The sequence below is a fragment of the Oncorhynchus keta genome, unplaced genomic scaffold (assembly GCF_023373465.1).
Source record: "Oncorhynchus keta strain PuntledgeMale-10-30-2019 unplaced genomic scaffold, Oket_V2 Un_contig_398_pilon_pilon, whole genome shotgun sequence".
In the NCBI taxonomy this organism is placed as follows: domain Eukaryota; kingdom Metazoa; phylum Chordata; class Actinopteri; order Salmoniformes; family Salmonidae; genus Oncorhynchus; species Oncorhynchus keta.
In genome coordinates, this window is record NW_026287545.1 from 105,001 (window position 1) to 115,584 (window position 10,584).

At 48.3% G+C, this 10,584-nt stretch overlaps 1 long non-coding RNA gene across 1 annotated transcript; it reads left to right on the forward strand.

Moving 5' to 3' along the window:
• Positions 1–3,223: 3,223 nt before the first annotated feature.
• Positions 3,224–5,097, forward strand: LOC127924403 (uncharacterized). Its single transcript, XR_008117814.1, has 3 exons — positions 3,224–3,427; positions 3,460–3,491; positions 3,524–5,097. It is a non-coding gene; the product is annotated as an uncharacterized LOC127924403 (long non-coding RNA).
• The last annotated feature ends 5,487 nt before the right edge of the window (positions 5,098–10,584 follow it).

Here is a 10,584-nt window from a genome sequence, read left to right on the forward strand (position 1 = left end):
ACACACGCAGGCACTGGACACACACACGCAGGCACTGGACACACACACGCACGCACTGGACACACACACGCACGCACTGGACACACACACGCACGCACTGGACACACACACGCACGCACTGGACACACACACGCACGCACTGGACACACACACGCACACACTGGACACACACACACACACACGCACTGGACACACACACACACGCACTGGACACACACACACACACACACACACTGGACACACACACACACACACACTGGACACACACACACACACACACACACTGGACACACACACACACACACACACACTGGACACACACACACACACACACACACACACACACACACACACACACACACACACTGGACAACACACACACACACACACACACTGGACACACACTGGACAAACACACACACTGGACAAACACACTGGACACAACACACACACTGGACAAACACACACACACACACACACACTGGACAAACACACACACACACACACACACTGGACAAACACACACACACACACACAGGCACTGGACAAACACACACACACACACACACGCAGGCACTGGACACACACGCAGGCACTGGACACACACGCAGGCACTGGACACACACGCAGGCACTGGACACACACACGCAGGCACTGGACACACACACGCAGGCACTGGACACACACACGCACGCACTGGACAAACACACACACACACACACACACGCAGGCACTGGACACACACACGCAGGCACTGGACACACACGCACGCACTGGACACACACACGCAGGCACTGGACACACACGCACGCACTGGACACACACGCACGCACTGGACACACACGCACGCACTGGACACACACACGCACGCACTGGACACACACACGCACGCACTGGACACACACACGCACGCACTGGACACACACACGCACGCACTGGACACACACACGCACGCACTGGACACACACACGCACGCACTGGACACACACACGCACGCACTGGACACACACACGCACGCACTGGACACACACACGCACGCACTGGACACACACACGCACGCACTGGACACACACACGCACGCACTGGACACACACACGCACTGGACACACACACACTGACACACACACACACACACACACACTGGACACACACACACACACACTGAACACACACTGGACAAACACACACACACACACACACCAGACACAGACACACACACCGGACACAGACACAGGCACTGGACACAGACACAGGCACTGGACACAGACACAGGCACTGGACACAGACACAGGCACTGGACACAGACACAGGCACTGGACACAGACACAGGCACTGGACACAGACACAGGCACTGGACACAGACACAGGCACTGGACACAGACACAGGCACTGGACACAGACACAGGCACTGGACACAGACACAGGCACTGGACACAGGCACAGGCACTGGACACAGGCACAGGCACTGGACACAGGCACTGGACACAGGCACTGGACACAGGCACTGGACACAGGCACTGGACACAGGCACTGGACACAGGCACTGGACACAGACACAGGCACTGGACACAGACACAGGCACTGGACACAGACACAGGCACTGGACACAGACACAGGCACTGGACACACACACAGGCACTGGACACACACACAGGCACTGGACACACACACAGGCACTGGACACACACACACACTGAACACACACTGGACACACACACACACACACACACTGGACACACACACACACACACTGGACACACACACACACACACTGGACACACACACACACACACACTGAACACACACACACTGACACACACACACACACACACACTGACACACACACACACACACTGGACAAACACACACACACACACACTGGACACACACACACACACACACTGACACACACACACACACACACACACACACTGGAACACACACACACACACACACACACACACACACACACACACACACACACACTGACAAACACACTGGACACACACACTGGACACACACACACTGAACACACACACTGGATGAACACACACACACTGGACACACACACACACACTGGACACAGACACACACACTGGACACAGACACACACACTGGACACAGACACACACACTGGACACAGACACACACACACTGGACACAGACACACACACACTGGACACAGACACACACACACTGGACACAGACACACACACACTGGACACAGGCACTGGACACAGACACAGGCACTGGACACAGACACAGGCACTGGACACAGACACAGGCACTGGACACAGACACAGGCACTGGACACACACACAGGCACTGGACACACACTGAACAGGCACTGGACACACACTGAACACACACTGGACACACACTGAACACACACTGGACACACACTGAACACACACTGGACACACACTGAACACACACACACACTGGACACACACACACACACACACTGGACACACACACACACTGGACACACACTGGACACACACACACTGGACACACACTGAACACACACACACACACACTGAACACACACACACACACACACTGGACAAACACACACACACTGGACAAACACACACACACTGAACACACACACACACTGGACACACACACACACACACACACACACACTGGGGGACACACACTGGACACACACACACACACACACACTGGACACACACACACACACACACACACTGGGGACACACACACACACAAACACAAACACTGGACACACACACTCTGGACACACACAGGTACTACACACACACACACACACACACACACTGGGCACACACACACACTGGAAAAACACACACTGGACACACACACACACTGGACACACACACACACTGAACACACACACACACACACACACTGGACACACACACACACACAAACACACACACACACTGAACAACCACACACACACAATTGGACACACACACTGAACACACACACACTGGACAAACAAACACACTGGACAAACACAAACACACACACACACACTTGCGCGTCTTCCTATAATTGTGACCTTGACCCAGGACCTCTTACAATAACATGTATTTTGTTGAATAACAAATTGTATAATTATATCTGGACATACGCTTCATAGTTTTACAAGTATACAATGATATATTGTACTTTTTATAATAAAACATACTTGAAACAAGAAAAGGCCTGTTAATTGTGTAAACAGTTTGTTTATTGATTTAACGTTTCCTCAAAAAACAGAGTGTTGTAATTCAGGGTTACTATAGCAACATAGTATTGTGATGCAGCGTCACTATAGCAACAGAGTGTTGTGATGCAGCGTCACTATAGCAACAGAGTGTTATGATGCAGTTTTACTATAGCAACAGAGTGTTGTGATGCAGGGTCACTATAGCAACATAGTGTTGTGATGCAGGTTCACTATAGCAACAGAGTGTTGTGATGCAGGGTCACTATAGCAACATAGTGTTGTGATGCAGGTTCACTATAGCAACAGAGTGTTGTGATGCAGGGTCACTATAGCAACATAGTGTTGTGATGCAGGGTCACTATAGCAACAGAGTGTTGTGATGCAGGGTCACTATAGCAACATAGTGTTGTGATGCAGGTTCACTATAGCAACAGAGTGTTGTGATGCAGGGTCACTATAGCAACAGAGTGTTGTGATGCAGGGTCACTATAGCAACATAGTGTTGTGATGCAGGGTCACTATAGCAACATAGTGTTGTGATGCAGGGTCACTATAGCAACATAGTGTTGTGATGCAGGGTCACTATAGCAACATAGTGTTGTGATGCAGGGTCACTATAGCAACAGAGTGTTGTGATGCAGGGTCACTATAGCAACAGTGTTGTGATGCAGGGTCACTATAGCAACAGTGTTGTGATGCAGGGTTACTATAGCAACAGTGTTGTGATGCAGGGTCACTATAGCAACATAGTGTTGTGATGCAGGGTCACTATAGCAACATAGTTCTCTCTGTCCTCTCACTCTCTGCTCTCTCACTCTCTATTTGCTTTCTCAGCCTGCTCTCTGCTCACTCTCTCCCTCTGCTCTCTGTGTTGTCTGCTCTCTCTGTTCTCTCTGCCCTCTGCTCTCGCTCTGCTCTCTCGTCTCTGTTTTCTGCTCTCTCTCTGCCTCTGCTCTCTCTGTTCTCTGCTCTCTCTCTCCCTCTGCTCTGTCTGCTCTCTCTCCCTCTGCTCTCTCTGTTCTCTGCTCTCTCACTCTCTATGCTCTCTCCTCTCTCTGTTCTCTCTGCCCTCTGCTCTCCCTCTGCTCTCTGTGTTCTCTGCTCTCTCTCTCCCTCTGCTCTGTCTGCTCTCTCTCTCTTCTCTCTGTTCTCTGCTCTCTCTCTCTTCTCTCTGTTCTCTACTCTCTCTGCTTTCTCTGCTCTCTGTCTCTTCTCTCTGCTCTCTCTCTCCTCTCCATGTTCTCTCTGCTCTCTCTCTCTGCCCTTTGTTATCTCTGCTCTCTTTGATCTCTCCCTCACTCCCATTACATTACATTACATTTAAGTCATTTAGCAGACGCTCTTATCCAGAGCGACTTACAAATTGGTGCATTCACCTTATGACATCCAGTAGAACAGTCACTTTACAATAGTGCATCTAAATCTTAAAGGGGGGTGAGAAGGATTACTTATCCTATCCTAGGTATTCCTTAAAGAGGTGGGGTTTCAGGTGTCTCCGGAAGGTGGTGATTGACTCCGCTGTCCTGGCGTCGTGAGGGAGTTTGTTCCACCATTGGGGGGCCAGAGCAGCGAACAGTTTTGACTGGGCTGAGCGGGAACTGTACTTCCTCAGTGGTAGGGAGGCGAGCAGGCCAGAGGTGGATGAACGCAGTGCCCTTGTTTGGGTGTAGGGCCTGATCAGAGCCTGGAGGTACTGAGGTGCCGTTCCCCTCACAGCTCCGTAGGCAATCACCATGGTCTTGTAGCGGATGCGAGCTTCAACTGGAAGCCAGTGGAGAGAGCGGAGGAGCGGGGTGACGTGAGAGAACTTGGGAAGGTTGAACACCAGACGGGCTGCGGCGTTCTGGATGAGTTGTAGGGGTTTAGTGGAACAGGCAGGGAGCCCAGCCAACAGCGAGTTGCAGTAATCCAGACGGGAGATGACAAGTGCCTGGATTAGGACCTGCGCCGCTTCCTGTGTGAGGCAGGGTCGTACTCTGCGGATGTTGTAGAGCATGAACCTACAGGAACGGGCCACCGCCTTGATGTTAGTTGAGAACGACAGGGTGTTGTCCAGGATCACGCCAAGGTTCTTAGCGCTCTGGGAGGAGGACACAGTGGAGTTGTCAACCGTGATGGCGAGATCATGGAACGGGCAGTCCTTCCCCGGGAGGAAGAGCAGCTCCGTCTTGCCGAGGTTCAGCTTGAGGTGGTGATCCGTCATCCACACTGATATGTCTGCCAGACATGCAGAGATGCGATTCGCCACCTGGTCATCAGAAGGGGGAAAGGAGAAGATTAATTGTGTGTCGTCTGCATAGCAATGATAGGAGAGACCATGTGAGGTTATGACAGAGCCAAGTGACTTGGTGTAAAGCGAGAATAGGAGAGGGCCTAGAACAGAGCCCTGGGGGACACCAGTGGTGAGAGCGCGTGGTGAGGAGACAGATTCTCGCCACGCCACCTGGTAGGAGCGACCTGTCAGGTAGGACGCAATCCAAGCGTGGGCCGCGCTGGAGATGCCCAACTCGGAGAGGGTGGAGAGGAGGATCTGATGGTTCACAGTATCGAAGGCAGCCGATAGGTCTAGAAGGATGAGAGCAGAGGAGAGAGAGTTAGCTTTAGCGGTGCGGAGCGCCTCCGTGATACAGAGAAGAGCAGTCTCAGTTGAATGACTAGTCTTGAAACCTGACTGATTTGGATCAAGAAGGTCATTCTGAGAGAGATAGCGGGAGAGCTGGCCAAGGACGGCACGTTCAAGAGTTTTGGAGAGAAAAGAAAGAAGGGATACTGGTCTGTAGTTGACATCGGAGGGATCGAGTGTAGGTTTTTTCAGAAGGGGTGCAACTCTCGCTCTCTTGAAGACGGAAGGGACGTAGCCGGCGGTCAGGGATGAGTTGATGAGCGAGGTGAGGTAAGGGAGAAGGTCTCCGGAAATGGTCTGGAGAAGAGAGGAGGGGATAGGATCAAGCGGGCAGGTTGTTGGGCGGCCGGCCGTCACAAGACGCGAGATTTCATCTGGAGAGAGAGGGGAGAAAGAGGTCAGAGCACAGGGTAGGGCAGTGTGAGCAGAACCAGCGGTGTCGTTTGACTTAGCAAACGAGGATCGGATGTCGTCGACCTTCTTTTCAAAATGGTTGACGAAGTCATCTGCAGAGAGGGAGGAGCTTCACGTCTTGAAATCATGTCCGGATATTTCTCAACCAAAACATCTTGTCGGAGACCGGAAGAAATCGGCTCCCTTGTGTCCGTTTGACCAAGAAACAAATCCGAGACAAATGACAAGACTGTTGACATCGTGTGGAAGCTATAGGTATTGCAACCTTGGCTCCATTTAATGTGTGTCATTTTAACAATTGGTTGAAGTTGCTCATGGATATATTTTCCCATTTTCAGTGATCAGATTTTCCTGCACTTTTCGATGAAATGCACGTTCTGTTATAGTCACAGCCGTGATTTAACCAGTTTTAGAAACGTCTGAGTGTTTTCTATCCACACATACTAATCATATGCATATACTATAGTCCTGGCATGAGTAGCAGGGCGCTGAAATGTTGTGAGATTTTTAACAAAAAGCGGAAAAAAATTTGCAGCTTCCTTAAGAGGATTTATGAGCGAGATATAGATCACGCATCGACACCGCATCAGTGCTCTGGACCTGCAATATGTGACAGATAGAACCGGGTTAGCAGATGTTACGGCATTACGGAGCTGCAGCACGGGCAGGGTTGAACACCCTGCTCAAGAAAATCGGTCACGATGACCTGGTGAAGAGAGTCAAAAACAGTGACTGAACTCACACCTCAAGTCAGCTACAACCTGTGGCCTTCGCTACACGCGGTTATCAATAAACATCAAGGTGCTGTGACAGAGAAGGTGTTGAATGTCCTTCGCTACACCCGGTTATCAATAAACATCAAGGTGCTGTGACAGAAGGTGTTGAATGTCCTCTACACGCGGTTATCAATAAACATCAAGGTGCTGTGACAGAGAAAGTGTTGAATGTCCTTCGCTACACGCGGTTATCAATAAACATCAAGGTGCTGTGACAGAGAAGGTGTTGAATGTCCTTTGCGACCTTGACAGAGGGCAGTTGAAAAGATGCATATGGACATTGAAACTACCAAGCAGCACGGCTGAGCTTATCAAAAACATAACTGACCTTGTAAAAGTGCTGAAGGAACATACCTGACCTTGTGCAACACGATCAGTTACCTGGATACCATTTACAAAACACTGAGGGAAATGAACCAAAACAGCCTGTTAGACCAGTTGAAAAAGTACATATCTGGCCTCAGTCCCTAGGATATGTAGTCAATGATAAACTGTTTTAACTACACTGGACAGTATTAGTTCTATAAATGTACCACTGCAACATGTCTCTATTGAGCTGCGGCTGATATGGACCAATGCAACATGTCTCTATTGAGCTGCAGCTGGTATGTACCACTGCAACATGTCTCTATTGAGCTGCAGCTGATATGTACCACTGCAACATGTCTCTATTGAGCTGCAGCTGGTATGTACCACTGCAACATGTCTCTATTGAGCTGCAGCTGATATGTACCAATGCAACATGTCTCTATTGAGCTGCAGCTGATATGGACCAATGCAACATGTCTCTATTGAGCTGCAGCTGATATGTACCACTGCAACATGTCTCTATGGAGCTGCAGCTGATATGTACCACTGCAACATGTCTCTATTGAGCTGCAGCTCATATGTACCACTGCAACATGTCTCTATTGAGCTGCAGCTGATATGTACCACTGCAACATGTCTCTATTGAGCTGCAGCTGATATGTACCACTGCAACATGTCTCTATTGAGCTGCAGCTCATATGTACCACTGCAACATGTCTCTATGGAGCTGCAGCTGATATGAACCACTGCAACATGTATCTATTGAGCTGCAGCTGATATGTACCACTGCAAAATGTCTCCATTGAGCTGCAGCTGATATGTACCACTGCAACATGTCTCTATTGAGCTGCAGCTGATATGAACCACTGCAACATGTCTCTATTGAGCTGCAGCTGATATGTACCACTGCAACATGTCTCTATTGAGCTGCCGCTGATATGTACCACTGCAACATGTCTCTATTGAGCTGCAGCTGATATGTACCACTGCAACATGTCTCTATTGAGCTGCAGCTGATATGTACCACTGCAACATGTCTCTATTGAGCTGCAGCTGATATGTACCACTGCAACATGTCTCTATGGAGCTGCAGCTGATATGGACCAATGCAACATGTCTCTATTGAGCTGCAGCTGGTATGTACCACTGCAACATGTCTCTATTGAGCTGCAGCTGATATGTACCACTGCAACATGTCTCTATGGAGCTGCAGCTGATATGTACCACTGCAACATGTCTCTATTGAGCTGCAGCTCATATGTACCACTGCAACATGTCTCTATTGAGCTGCAGCTGATATGTACCACTGCAACACGTCTCTATTGAGCTGCAGCTGATATGTACCACTGCAACATGTCTCTATGGAGCTGCAGCTGATATGAAACACTGCAACATGTCTCTATTGAGCTGCAGCTGATATGTACCACTGCAAAATGTCTCCATTGAGCTGCAGCTGATATGTACCACTGCAACATGTCTCTATTGAGCTACAGCTGATATGAACCACTGCAACATGTCTCTATTGAGCTGCAGCTGATATGTACCACTGCAACATGTCTCTATTGAGCTGCCGCTGATATGTACCACTGCAACATGTCTCTATTGAGCTGCAGCTGATATGTACCACTGCAACATGTCTCTATTGAGCTGCAGCTGATATGTACCACTGCAACATGTCTCTATTGAGCTGCAGCTGATATGTACCACTGCAACATGTCTCTATGGAGCTGCAACTGATATGTACCATTGTAGTAGGATTATGGTGTTTTTCCTGGTTGTTTCAGTTACTCATTGGCAGTAGTAGGATTATGGTGTTTTTCCTGGTTGTTTCAGTTACTCAGTGACAGTAGTAGGATTATGGTGTTATTCCTGGTTGTTTCAGTTACTCAGTGACAGTAGTAGGATTATGGTGTTATTCCTGGTTGTTTCAGTTACTCAGTGACAGTAGTAGGATTATGGTGTTATTCCTGGTTGTTTCAGTTACTCAGTGACAGTAGTAGGATTATGGTGTTATTCCTGGTTGTTTCAGTTACTCAGTGACAGTAGTAGGATTATGGTGTTATTCCTGGTTGTTTCAGTTACTCAGTGACAGTAGTAGGATTATGGTGTTATTCCTGGTTGTTTCAGTTACTCAGTGACAGTAGTAGGATTATGGTGTTATTCCTGGTTGTTTCAGTTACTCATTGACAGTAGTAGGATTATGGTGTTATTCCTGGTCGTTTCAGTTACTCAGTGGCAGTAGTAGGATTATGGTGTTATTCCTGGTTGTTTCAGTTACTCAGTGACAGTAGTAGGAGTATGGTGTTATTCCTGGTTGTTTCAGTTACTCAGTGGCAGTAGTAGGAGTATGGTGTTATTCCTGGTTGTTTCAGTTACTCAGTGGCAGTAGTAGGAGTATGGTGTTATTCCTGGTTGTTTCAGTTACTCAGTGACAGTAGTAGGATTATGGTGTTATTCCTGGTTGTTTCAGTTACTCAGTGACAGTAGTAGGATTATGGTGTTATTCCTGGTTGTTTCAGTTACTCAGTGACAGTAGTAGGATTATGGTGTTATTCCTGGTTGTTTCAGTTACTCAGTGACAGTAGTAGGATTATGGTGTTATTCCTGGTTGTTTCAGTTACTCAATGACAGTAGTATGATTATGGTGTTATTCCTGGTTGTTTCAGTTACTCAGTGACAGTAGTAGGATTATGGTGTTATTCCTGGTTGTTTCAGTTACTCATTGACAGTAGTAGGATTATGGTGTTATTCCTGGTTGTTTCAGTTACTCAGTGGCAGTAGTAGGATTATGGTGTTATTCCTGGTTGTTTCAGTTACTCAGTGGCAGTAGTAGGATTATGGTGTTATTCCTGGTTGTTTCAGTTACTTAATGACAGTAGTAGGATTATGGTGTTATTCCTGGTTGTGTCAGTACTCAGTGACAGTAGTAGGATTATGGTGTTATTCCTGGTTGTTTCAGTTACTCAGTGGCAGTAGTAGGATTATGGTGTTATTCCTGGTCGTTTCAGTTACTCAATGACAGTAGTAGGATTATGGTGTTATTCCTGGTTGTTTCAGTTACTCAGTGGCAGTAGTAGGATTATGGTGTTATTCCTGGTTGTTTTGGTCACTCAGTGGTACTAGTAGGATTATGGTGTTATTCCTGGATGTGTCAGTTACTCAGTGGCAGTAGTAGGATTATGGTGTTATTCCTGGTTGTTTCAGTTACTCAGTGGCAGTAGTAGGATTATGGTGTTATTCCTGGTTGTTTCAGTTACTCA